Raw genomic sequence first — 14,123 nt, 5'->3', positions numbered from 1 at the left:
AATATTCACTGTACTAAACATGATGAGATATGATTCATTTATACACAGTGTATGAAATAAATGTAAAAACGTGTGTCAAGACTTAAGAGTAATAAGCATGAAATTTTATATTTTTTATTTTAGACAAAAATGATAAGCAAAACTTTTAATATGCAGACACGGTCGAAGTCCAGACTCACTAATGCATCCTAACAACTACCGGTTAGACACACTAATGCACATTCTGGTTTACTAAGACCAACGCTCTGATACCAACTGAAATTCCCCATTCATATCGATTATAAACGTTTCATATTAATTGGTTTCATTGCGAGGTTTTGACCTCTATATGATACGTTTTACAAGCATTGCATTCATTTTAAAAGACAAACTTTCATTTCAATGAAAGTTTATACATATGTATACCATTTTAAAGTATATACATTTCATACATATGATATAATCGTGTTTCCCAAAATATAAATTACTAATCTGTCATTTATGTAATAACAATATTTTTGAACTCAAATGATTTGAATGCAACGTCTTTGAAAATATTTCATGAACGATTCCATGTAATATCTTTATAATGAGCAAATGCACAGCAGAAGATTTTTTTAATACCTGAGAATAAACATGTTTAAAAGTGCCAACCAAAATGTTGGTGAGTTCATAGGTTTATCATAAACAATGATTTTCAATAATTTTAATAGACCACAAGATTTCAAATATTTAACCGTACACAATTCTCGTGTACAAAACCATACACATAACCTGTGTATAAAATCATTCTATCGATAAGTTGTCTGGTAACCGACATTAACAAAAATGCATATAGAATATCTCCAACATACAGGAATCACATCTGCATAAAATCGAAGTACTAAAGCATCCATATCCTGGATGGGGTTGTTAGGCCCAATAGATCTATCTTTAGGATTCGCGTCAATTAGAGCATATACTAATTCTTAGGCTACCAAGCAAAAATAGGAATATCCGGTATAACAATTCAGTCGAAGAATGTTTTAAAGTACTTGTGTCTTCTTCGTCAAACATTTATTAAACAACGCATGTATTCTCATCTCAAAAATATTTATAGAAAATGCTTGTAAAAAGGGGGACTATGAAAACTCACGTATCAATATTGTGGTTTAGTATTGCAGGAAAAATATGCAGACGCAACGGTAATAACAAGTGCAAGGTTGAACTTTGATTTACGAACAATACTCATAATTTCCTTAGCTAAAACCCACTTTAAACTTTTTTTGAAAATCACCCGAGCATAACTCCATCGTAGTATTTTATGTATACTACTAATACTAAATTGAATATTACACTAGAATTATTATGGAGTAAAAATATATGGAGTAAATATATATGTAAATATATGTGTGTGTTTTTGCATTCGGCTGAAACATATATAATTATATATGTATGTATGTATGTATATATATATATATATATATATATATATATATATATATATATATACTAAAAACATATTATAATAATTTAAATATAATAATATATTAATATAATTAATAAATATATTAAAATATATAAAGAAGAATCAAACGTGACAATTTAAGAGGGCCCCCCTTTTTGTCATTTTTTGACCCAGTGTTTTCACGGACTGGTATTTCGTGCTCTGTTGCTAAATAGTGACGGGTAAAAGTCTTCATAAAAATCCCATTTTTTATAATTGAATACATATATTTATTTCGATCTTAAGCTTTATAAAACTAGTCGTAAGAAGGTTTTCCGTCCCGTGTCCTCCGTCCCAATTAAAATATAAGTAATATAAATATATAAAATTTTTAGTTTTAATATAAAAAGATACTTCTTATATTAACTTAAAGTTTACATAATTTATTTACCAACCCCCCGTCTTATAACTCAAGAAAAATATAAGTTCGTTATTTAATACATTTAAAAAAATGAAAAGAAAAAAAATGAGTGTTACTATCTTTAATTTGAATTTTAAATATTCAACCTATTATTAATAATATTAACATGTCCAAATTCTTCACGAGAAATTATTTTCACCCTATCCACCTATTCGAATAGTAAATTTTAATAATTGGGTAGTGTACACGTCTCACTTTTCACTAATTCTTCATATAATAGTTAAATTCAAACTTTCTTTTGTAACGTAGTGGTAGTCAATTATTACGAGTGCAACCCGTATTAGTGCAATACGTTTTTGCATCCACAACTATATGTACATACGAATATATATTCATATATAAAAATATCTTTATAAGTTTTACTAACTCGCTATATATATATATATATATATATATATATATTTGAAAACTAATAAGTTGTAATATGAAATTGTACGTGTAATATGTTTTTCAAAACTAATTTATATAAATACGTGCTAAAAATAGATTTTATTATGTTGCAAATTATTTTACATATTTCATTTTGAAAATCAAATCGTTCTTATTAACGTGTTTCAAGTTATTATATATATTTATATATATACATATCTATTTATAAACTTGTTGTTCATGAATCGTCGGAATTGTCAAACGGGTGAATGAATGTATCAAACTCTTTGAAGTTTTAGAATGCAACATAACAAATTTGCTTATCTCGTTGGAGAATTTAAATCGTGTAAAGATTTGAATTAAAAATAAGTCGAAATTTTCCGGGTCGTCACATATTGTTTCTTTGACCACCGCTGCCACGATCACGACCATGACCACGCCATTACCAAAAGGATAATTTCTACCATAGTTATGGTTTTTGACATGATGATGGTATTGATTATTATAGCCACGACCTTGCCCACGTCTTTGTCCCGATTTATAAATTTCTGTTTCATTTGCTTCAGGAATTGCAAGTCACCAGCAGGACGGGATTGGAGAAATGCAATTCATCATTCTATTCAACAATTAAGAGAAATGCATTAAGTTCATGATATGTTTTGAACTTTTGCAATCTCAATTTCTTTGCAAAGTGATGTTTGCAACATTCATTGTGGAGAAAGTTTTCCTCAACATGTCAGCATCGCTTATTTCATATCCACAGAATTTAAGTTTTGAACATGTATTATACAGAGCTGAGCTGTATTCTTTTCTTAAAATCCTAAAACCTTAGTGTTCTCTATTGATCCATAGCAGCTGGAAGTAAAACTTCTATTTGATTATTAAATCTACTTTTGAGATCTTCCCATAAAACATGGGGATCTTTTGTAGTCACATAATTATTTTGTAGGCAATCATCAATATGTTGATGAATAAAGCAACATGCCGTTGCTTGCTCTTTTCCAGAACAAGTGTTATTTTCATTTATGGTTTCTAAAATGCCCAGTGATTTAAGATGCATTTTTACTTTTATAACCCATGGCATGTGTTGTTTTCACTTGATTCTAAAGGAGAAAATTTAAGCTTTTTCAGATTTGACATTTGCTATTATCAAAATTAAAACAAACAACATGATAAATTAGAATCAATTTAGATTCATAAGTAGCAAAAACAGAATAATGGCATAATTACAAATAATAAAACCACAAGGGAATGATAAAATAGATAAACTTCATCCGGTGGTATACTAAAAACAAGGATGACACATAGCATGACCAATACAATAGGGAAAATCATCATCGGGTGAATCATATTTACAAAACTTTTGAGAGTAGTAATATGGGAAAATTAAGATTGATTTGTGAAATGTGAAAACGGGGACGTTTAATGTATATTTGGAAAATATATAGTCGTTGTAATGTCGTCAGTTGACGTTAACAACCGTTATGTATATATGAGTGTTGTAACGTCATTAGTTGACGTGAACGACTGTTATGTATCCGTTATATTAAAAAATCATTTTAATAAAAGAATTTCATTAGTATAAATACGTTTATTATAAATACATTTAGTATAAATACGTTTAGTATAAATACAAAGATTAAGTGAATAAACGTATTATGCATAAATACTAAATTTAAGAATAAACGTTAGTATGCATGAAATAAATAGTTGCATAAGTAATCATAAATAAATGTTAAATAACAAAAGATATAAATGTTAGATAACATAAATATAAATGTTAGTATACATAAATAAATGTTAGTGAATATAATAAAAGTTATATAACATAAATGTAAATGTTAGCATACGTAAATAAATAATGTTAGGGTACGTAAATAAATGTTAGTAAATATAAATAATAAAAGTTAAATGTTAGAGTCCAAAATGTTAGTAGTCCAATTATCCTAGATGTTCAAGTTTAACGTTATAAGCAGTCCAAATAGTCTAATATTATCAATCTTAGTAGTCAAAGATATATATATTTATTAGTAGTTAAGTTTATTATTATTAATAGTTTCAGTAGTCTCTCATTTCTTCGATTGTATATGGTAATACATTTTAATCTTGTCTATGATCATAATAATATATAGCTTACTAATAAGTAAAACAAGATATCGTTAAAGAATTTATTACCTTGATTAGTGACATGTGTAACGACCCGACTTTTTCGACTTATATTTTTATGCTCTATACTTTCACGAATCTGCGTATATATGCGTATTGAGCTAGTTTATGCTCTGGGATCTTTATTCAGGATTAATTACTTTGTTAGTATCTTACAACGTGTTGTTAAGCGCGTAATCACTTAACTTGATCCTCGAATGCTTTTACGACCGTTAGTGTCACTTGTCGTTTTGAACGAGCTATGTACTTTGTACACGTTAAACTTTTGTCATAATTGGAATATTATGACTACGTAAAATGAATTGTTATTTTCTAATGACAATTACTTGGCCTATTGGTCGCTTAATTACGGTTAGTAATTTACTAATGCACACTAGTTAGTCTTAATGGACTTTTTACCTTAATGGACTTAGGCCCACCCTACTCTAGTTAATGGACCATTGAATTAGCCCAACTTTAATGGATTTATGATCCATTAAGATGTAGGATAAAAACTCATTTAGATGAGCCAACATACTAGCATTTTTGTTAACCATTACTACACATGTTGCATGAGATCCCAACAACAATCACCACCTTTAGACCACCACCATGCAAAAAGCAAGGTTTGTCCCCCTTGTCCCCCAAGCTCACGGCCAAACCACCACCACGTGTAAGACCCTGTTTCTGTTTCTGATTTTGCAGTAGATCGGGACGCCGTCCAACCTTCGGGATGCCGTCCAGCAAAGAAGGACGGGACGCCGTCCAAGATTCGGGACGCCGTCCAAACTGTCTGTCGAGCCAGCTGTTTTAATTAATTAAAAAGGGGTAAAATGGTAAATTCACTTGGATGCCGATTTGGAGCCTTCAAGGCTGGTTCCTTGGTCATTTGTGGATGATATTTCATCATCACAAACACTCTCAACCTTATCTAGAGAGAGAGGAGGGTTTTAGAGAGAGATAGGTGGATTTGGAGAAGAAGGAGTCGGATTCTCGCAAAAGCTCGGGTTCTAAAGTTGTTCATCTCGCTCCTAGCTACGTTGTGGTGGTATTGGTAAGCTCAAACTCCGAATTTCATTTGTTAGATTTGATGTTCAAGTTAGGGTTTTGAGCTAGATTGTTGTGAAACCCTTTTAGATGATGAAGTAGGTTCATGGTGACTTGTTAATCTTGTCACTTGGCGGGTTTTGGGTCGGTTGACGATTTGGCCTTGTTTAGGGTTTGATGGTGAGTTTAATCACTAGGTTTAGTGATTATGGAAGTGTTGGAACACTTTTGGGTGTGTTTGGTTGCCTAATTTTGAAATGGGTCAAATTAGGGTTTTGGTGTCAAAATGGGTATGACACGTGTTTAACACTTATGATCGGGCTTAATTGGTGTATTAGGACCATTTTCACTCGTGTTAGTGGATATTGGTTAGTGTGGGTGCGTTTCGTACTTGGAAGTGCAAATGGGTCGAATTTGCACTAGGTGTCAATTGGGTTGGTTTGTAAGTAAACCCTAATTGTGTTATTGTGTTTGTGATAATGGAATAGGTACTTTCTATTTGGCGCGTTGTGAATTACTTGGAAGCATTCATCAAGACGACTAGGTGAGTGTTAATATCCTATGTGCATTTGTATGTGTAGGATGGGTGCGGGTCAGGTGAAGTGGTTCTCGGTTATAGAGCTCACTTCACATATAGGTGGATTGATGGACTTGTGTATAGGTCCAATTGGCACGGTTGTGCGTTTTGGTTGACCACCTTTGACGAGGTGCACACTTTGTATGTACGTTATCACATGGGCGTGTGATGTGGACTTATATAACCCCAATGACGAAGGGTTAATATAGTGAGTGGAATAATTATATGCGTAGGTATATAATGTATTTATTTGTTGTAGCGTGAGATGTGAAGTGTCGATGTGCTAAGACACCACATTTCACGTGATGAGTGAAGTGTCGATGTGCTAAGACACCACTCAAAGTAATGTGACGGGTAAAGTGTCGATGTGTTAAGACGCCACCCGGGGTGAAGTGTTGATGTGTTAAGACACCACCCGGAGTGAAGTATCGATGTGCTAAGATGCCACTCCAAGAGAATAACGGGTGAAGTGCCGATGTGTTAAGGCGCCACTCGAGGTGAAGTATCGACTTGTTAAGATGCCACCTCAAGTAAAATGAAGAGTGAAGTGTCGAAGTGTTAAGACACCACTCGGGGTGAAGTGTCGACGTGTTAAGACGCCACCCGAGGTGAAGTATCGAAGTGTTAAGATGCCACCCGTGGGGTTAGTGTACGAAGTGTTAAGTGCACTAATGGTTGTTATGAACATCGATAACTTGTTTAGCGAAGCCATTCCCTTGCGAAGATTTGGTTAACCATGGTTATTGTGTTGTAAGCGTAAGCAATTATGTTATTCGATATATATATATATATATATATATATATATATATATATATATATATATATATATATATATATATATATATATTGTATACAACAGTATTGTCGTGATGTAGCTAACCCTCCGGGTGTAGCTTATTGGCATTGTTCACATCGTTGTTGGTGAACTTATATTTTGTTGATGTATCTCTAGCTCGTTGCTTAGTGATCTTACGGTATGCTTAGACTAGCTTGCCTTTATGCTTGGATGCTCCGGTATGCGGTATTTGGTTTTGTGTGGCGTGTCCATTTTATACATATATATGTATGTAGTATGTTATCACTCACTAAGCGTTAGCTTACCCTCTCGTTGTTGACTTTTTTTATAGATTGCATGAAGACGGTGGCTCGGGTAAGAGCGGGGACTAGAGGACTTGCATAGTTGGCTTTAGAGACTTGCTTTTGGATTTGATTAAGATTGGGTAGCGTATCCCCAATCCCATGCTCGGTCTATGTTCTGTAAACTAATTGGGTCGAAATGGTCAATGGTAGTAAATTGGGTCGATGTGGGCCCGGTGCCGTAAAACTCGGTTTTTATTGTGAAAAACTCTTAGTTTAAACTATTGTAATCTATTGTGAAAGTGTTTTGGTTTAAAAGTGTCGGGAAGCGGGTTTTCGCCCGCGTGTGTTCGAAAAACTGATCAGAATGTTTTAGTACATCTGGACGCCGTCCCAGATGGCTGGACGCCGTCCCAGTCTTAAGTACTGGACGCCGTCCAAGATATTGGACGCCGTCCAGATCAACTGCTCCAGAATTTTTTTTTTTAAGGCACATTTTCGGAAGGTTAACGGGTTGGGTTGTTACAAGTGGTATCAGAGCATGGTCTAAGGGATTTTGGTGACTTGAGATAGGTGCCTAGACTTAGACTTTTGTGTGTGCTTATTTGTTGTGGGACTTGTAGGATTACGGGTCGGAATGGGAATTTGGTTAGTGCCTTAATTGATAGGTGGACTAACGTGTATATTAATACGTGGATATTATTAATATACGATTGTGTTATGTTTGTGTTTATGTTGCGTTGCGAATATCATCGAGCAAGATGGTCGTTGTACTAACGAGGGGATACGATGTGTGTGCGTAATAAGGACTTGCAAACCTTATTACGAGTGTAAATCGTGTTTAACAAGTGATGTACCACGAGTGTCGAGCAAGATGGGGCGGTGTTGTGCGTATGGTTTTATACGTTCGTAGACTAATCGTTTTGCATTCTTTAGAATGAAGACGCGAAACGAGATCGAGACGAATGAAGAGGAGTTTAACGCTAGAGTTGCGGCCGCCGTTACGGAGCAAATGAGTGCATTTCGAGAAGAAATGGATAGGAGGTATTCCGAATTTCGAAATAGTGGTGAAATGGAGCATTGTCTTAAGAGCTTCATGAGAACTAAACCTCCGATGTATGACGGGAAACCGGATCCTTTGGTTAGCACCACATGGATTTCGGATGTTGAAGGGTGTTTTCGTACTATTGAATGCCCTCCCAAGAAAAAGACGAGACTCGCTACTAGTTTGTTGCGGGGTAGGGCGAAGGATTGGTTGGATGGTAAGATTGATCTTGTCGGCGGTGAAGCGTTTATGGCATTATCGTGGGACGAGTTTAGGAAGGAATTCTTCGAGGAGTTCCGGACTTCGGCCGACTTGTTGGAATTGTGTAATGAGTTGCGAAATTTGCAACAGGGTTCTATGGATTTGAATACTCTCAAGACGACCTTTATGACGAAGGCTCGTTTTTGCCCGGAGTATTTGGGGAATGATCGTTTGTTGATGGAGGATTTCTATCGAACTTTGAATGATGACTTGAAGAGTAAGATTAGCCGGGGTTACGCGAAGTCGTTTGCTGAATTATTCGCGGTGGCTAGAGGTTTTGAGTCGTATTCACGATCGAAGATTGGTGAACCTTCAAGCAAAAGAAGGGTTGTTTCGTATGGTGCTCCAAGTAAGAGGACTAAGGGTTCGAGTGTGAGCACGGGTGGTACACGAACGAGTATATCGGATTCTAGTGCATCTAGATGTTACAATTGTGGCATGAGGGGTCACAAGTCTTGGGAATGTTCGGTACCAAAGAGTGATAGCATGGTGTGCTTCAATTGCCAAGAAGAAGGACATCGTAAGTCGGAATATCCCAAGTTAGCGGGGACGGGTGCGGCAAGGAGACGTTAAGGTACGTTTCATTTTAATAAATATGTCCTTTGATTATTTATTATGCGCCGTTGAATTTGAGTTTGTAAAATGCCTTGTGTTGTGCATATTGTTGTTATGGGTGACGTTCCTAATGGAAGTACCCTATGGTGATGTTTTGATTAATGGGCGAAGGGAGTAAGACTTGGTGCAACCAAGCATTCCTTAGTATTTGGAAATGTTTCTACCAATCCATGGAAATGGGTTTTGGTGTTCGATTGTTAAGCACGTGATCGCTATAGTGTGGAAGTTGATGAACCATGAGGTTCGTCGGGTGGATTGGAACCCGAAAAATATCAAGTGTTTGATCTCGATGTATGTTGGTAAAGGAGTCTACGTGACGCGACATTAGGTGCCTCTTTTATACCTACTAGCATGGTGTTCAACTCCGATTGTGTTGCGGTTACATTGTACTTAGGGTACCGAAGTGAAACCCTTAGGTACATGAGTGATCGGGTGAAATTTGACAAACTAAAGCAATTGGATGATTGCGAGATTAGAGTGGTGTAATTTGCGGTACATTTTTCGTTCGAAGTGTTTAAGGATTGGTTGAAATCCTTCGTATGCTCAAGGTGGGAGCAAGATATGGTGATGGGTCGTGTGAACCCAATCGTTGGTAAAGTCTACCTTTGGTAGCATTGTACGGTTGTACGAGTTGTGGATATTGGAACGTAGTTCCAAGTGGGGGAGTTACACTCCCGCCCGAGGAAGTTTTTAGTTTGAGACTTCGGATGATACTTTTGGTAGATCCGGAAGTTTGCGTTGGGACCTAGTTTTGGTCGATTTATGGTAAAGTACAATTTCGGTTAAATTGTACTTATGGTTTTGGATGTAAGTTACCATCGAGGTGGTAATGTGGTAAATCTCGTTGAGAGATAAAGGATGTGTTTGGCGAGCAAGGTGAAATCCCTCGATTAAGGGATGTGTGTATCGGATTCTCTTTTAGAGAACTATTGTTGGGTACCTATATTTGATATAGGCGGTTCTTGCTCGATTGTGTGAATGGTTAGTGGTATCCGTTAGGATTCACTATGGCATAGCAGAGCGCGATGTTATGCTACTCGTTGTTCGAGGCCAAAAGGGCGTTGATTGATGAAGCATGACTTTCAGAGTCCGCTGACTTCATCATGGGAGTATGCGATTGGTGGAGCATGACCTTCGGGGTCCGCTGACTTCATCATGAGCGAGGTGTTATATCGGTGAAGCATGACTTTCGGAGTCCGCTGGCTTCATCCGGTATTGAGATTGGTGAAGCATGACCTTTAGGGTCCGCTGACTTCATCATGGTTGTTGATTGGTGAAGCATGATCTTAGGGTCCGCTGACTTCATCATGGTTGTTGATTGGTGAAGCATGATCTTCGGGTCCGCTGACTTCATCATGGTAGTGGATCGCGTGTGTTTTCGGATTCACGATGACGCGTGTGGTTTCGGTCATCTTATTGTGGAAGTGAATCTCGTGTAGTTCGGATTCACAAATGACTCGTGTAGTTCGGTCATTCCCCCGGGATAGTGATTCTCGTGTAGTTTGGATTCACTAAGGCGCGTGTAGTTCGGCCAATCCTGAGTGTTGTTGTGGTGAAGGTAGTGAGTCGCGTGTAGTTCGAATTCACTAAGGCGCGTGTGTTTTCGGCCAGCCTTCGTGGTGTGTGATCTGTCGGTTGTTTTATACACCGACGGTGGGGTCGTAAGGACCATGTCGTGTGATCTATTGGTTGTTTGATACACCAATGGTGGGGTCGTGAGGACCGTGTTGTCTGATTAGTGATGCGATAGCCGTGTTTCGCTCACATGTTGTTACGGGTGTAACAATAGTCGATTTGGTATACCTTGGGATTTGCGTTACCATAGTCGTTTTGGGCGCTATCGGTTTTAGCCGTTGGATTATGATGTTACGGTAGTTGCGTATTGGTCATATTGCGCACTACAAGGGATGTTTAGTGATTGGTGTTATCCGTAAGGATTCGTTCGGATCGGTCTTCATCGTTTCGGGTTGTTGACCTTGGATTGAGACTTGGTTGCTTTTAGCATTGTACTCGGTAAGGGTACGCTAAGGGGTTGATATCTCGGTTCGAGATTTGGTTGAGTTTTTCCCGATGTTAGGGAATGAGCATGGTTTTAGTGCTCGGGATTGTAAATTGATGAATCGCGTGTGACGATTTAGTTGTTAAAGGCGATTCATTGGGAAGGATTGCTTAGGAAAGTCGGATTGGGGCTATGTCTGAGGACCGTTGAGTGAGGTCTGTTCGGTTACGTGTTGCAGATCGCGAGGACGCGATCGTGTTTAAGTGGGGGAGAGTTATAAGACCCTGTTTCTGTTTCTGATTTTGCAGAAGATCGGGACGCTGTCCAACCTTCGGGACGCCGTCCAGCAAAGAAGGACGGGACGCCGTCCAAGATTCGGGACGCCGTCCAAACTGTCTGTCGAGCCAGCTGTTTTAATTAATTAAAAAAGGGTAAAATGGTAAATTCACTTGGATGCCGATTTGGAGCCTTCAAGGCTGGTTCCTTGGTCATTTGTGGATGATATTTCATCATCACAAACACTCTCAACCTTATCTAGAGAGAGAGGAGGGTTTTAGAGAGAGAGAGGTGGATTTGGAGAAGAAGGAGTCGGATTCTCGCAAAAGCTCGGGTTCTAAAGTTGTTCATCTCGCTCCTAGCTACGTTGTGGTGGTATTGGTAAGCTCAAACTCCGAATTTCATTTGTTAGATTTGATGTTCAAGTTAGGGTTTTGAGATAGATTGTTGTGAAACCCTTTTAGATGATGAAGTAGGTTCATGGTGACTTGTTAATCTTGTCACTTGGCGGGTTTTGGGTCGGTTGACGATTTGGCCTTGTTTAGGGTTTGATGGTGAGTTTAATCACTAGGTTTAGTGATTATGGAAGTGTTGGAACACTTTTGGGTGTGTTTGGTTGCCTAATTTTGAAATGGGTCAAATTAGGGTTTTGGTGTCAAAATGGGTATGACACGTGTTTAACACTTGTGATCCGGCTTAATCGGTGTGTTAGGACCATTTTCACTCGTGTTAGTGGATATTGGTTAGTGTGGGCGCGTTTCGTGCTTGGAAGTGCAAATGGGTCGAATTTGCACTAGGTGTCAATTGGGTTGGTTTGTAAGTCAACCCTAATTGTATTGTTGTGTTTGTGATAATGGAATAGGTACTTTCCATTTGGGGCGTTGCGGATTACTTGGAAGCATTCATCAAGACGACTAGGTGAGTGTTAATATCCTATGTGCATTTGTATGTGTAGGATGGGTGCGGGTCGGGTGAAGTGGTTCTCGGTTATAGAGCTCACTTCACATATAGGTGGATTGATGGACTTGTGTATAGGTTCAATTGGCACGGTTGTGCGTTTTGATTGACCACCTTTGACGAGGTGCACACTTTGTGTGTACTTTATCACATGGGCGTGTGATGTGGACTTATATAACCCCAATGACGAAGGGTTAATATAGTGAGTGGAATAATTATATGCGTAGGTATATAATGTATTTATTTGTTGTAGCGTGAGATGTGAAGTGTCGATGTGCTAAGACATCACATTTCACATGACGAGTGAAGTGTCGATGTGCTAAGACACCACTAAAAGTAATGTGACGGGTGAAGTGTCGATGTGTTAAGACGCCACCCGGGGTGAAGTGTCAATGTGTTAAGACACCACCCGGAGTGAAGTATCGATGTGCTAAGATGCCACTCCAAGAGAATAACGGGTGAAGTGCCGATGTGTTAAGGCGCCACTCGAGGTGAAGTATCGACTTGTTAAGATGCCACCTCAAGTAAAATGAAGAGTGAAGTGTCGAAGTGTTAAGACACCACTCGGGGTGAAGTGTCGACGTGTTAAGACGCCACCCGAGGTGAAGTATCGAAGTGTTAAGATGCCACCCGTGGGGTTAGTGTACGAAGTGTTAAGTGCACTAATGGTTGTTATGAACATCGATGACTTGTTTAGCGAAGTCATTCCCTTGCGAAGATTTGGTTAACCATGGTTATTGTGTTGTAAGCGTAAGCAATTATGTTATTCGATATATATATATATATATATATATATATATATATATATATATATATATATATATATATATATATATATATATATATATATATATATATATATATATATATTGTATACATATAATGTTGTATTGTCGTGATGTAGCTAACCCTCCGGGTGTAGCTTATTGGCATTGTTCACATCGTTGTTGGTGAACTTATATTTTGTTGATGTATCTTTAGCTCGTTGCTTAGTGATCTTACGGTATGCTTAGACTAGCTTGCCTTTATACTTGGATGCTCCGGTATGCGGTATTTGGTTTTGTGTGGCGTGTCCATTTTATACATATATATGTATGTAGTATGTTATCACTCACTAAGCGTTAGCTTACCCTCTCGTTGTTGACTTTTTTTATAGATTGCATGAAGACGGTGGCTCGGGTAAGAGCGGGGACTAGAGGACTTGCATAGTTGGCTTTAGAGACTTGCTTTTGGATTTGATTAAGATTGGGTAGCGTATCCCCAATCTCATGCTCGGTCTATGTTCTGTAAACTAATTGGGTCGAAATGGTCAATGGTAGGAAATTGGGTCAATGTGGGCCCGGTGTCGTAAAATTCTGTTTTTATTGTGAAAAACTCTTAGTTTAAACTATTGTAATCTATTGTGAAAGTGTTTTGGTTTAAAAGTGTCGGGAAGCGGGTTTTCGCCCGCGTGTGTTCGAAAAACTGATCAGAATGTTTTAGTACATCTGGACGCCGTCCCAGATGGCTGGACGCCGTCCCAGTCTTAAGTGCTGGACGCCGTCCAAGATTTTGGATGCCGTCCAGATCAACTGCTCCAGAATTTTTTTTTAAGGCACATTTTCGGAAGGTTAACGGGTTGGGTTGTTACACCACCACCACTGTAAATATCAAGCCTCATTCTTCATTTCACACTTGATTTCATTCTCATTTTACACACACTTGCTCTCTAATTTTCTCTCTAGTCTTTCTCACACTAAAATTGTAAGTTCTTGAATTTTCTTCTTCTTCTCTTTTTCTTCTTAACCACGACATCATCATCATCATCATCAAAGGATCAAGCGTTTTAGCTTTTTGATTATGTTACATCTTGTAGATTCAAACTTTGA

Source organism: Rutidosis leptorrhynchoides, chromosome 9, assembly GCF_046630445.1.
Source record: "Rutidosis leptorrhynchoides isolate AG116_Rl617_1_P2 chromosome 9, CSIRO_AGI_Rlap_v1, whole genome shotgun sequence".
Taxonomy (NCBI): Eukaryota; Viridiplantae; Streptophyta; class Magnoliopsida; order Asterales; family Asteraceae; genus Rutidosis; species Rutidosis leptorrhynchoides.
Note: the sequence above shows the minus strand (reverse complement) of the source record.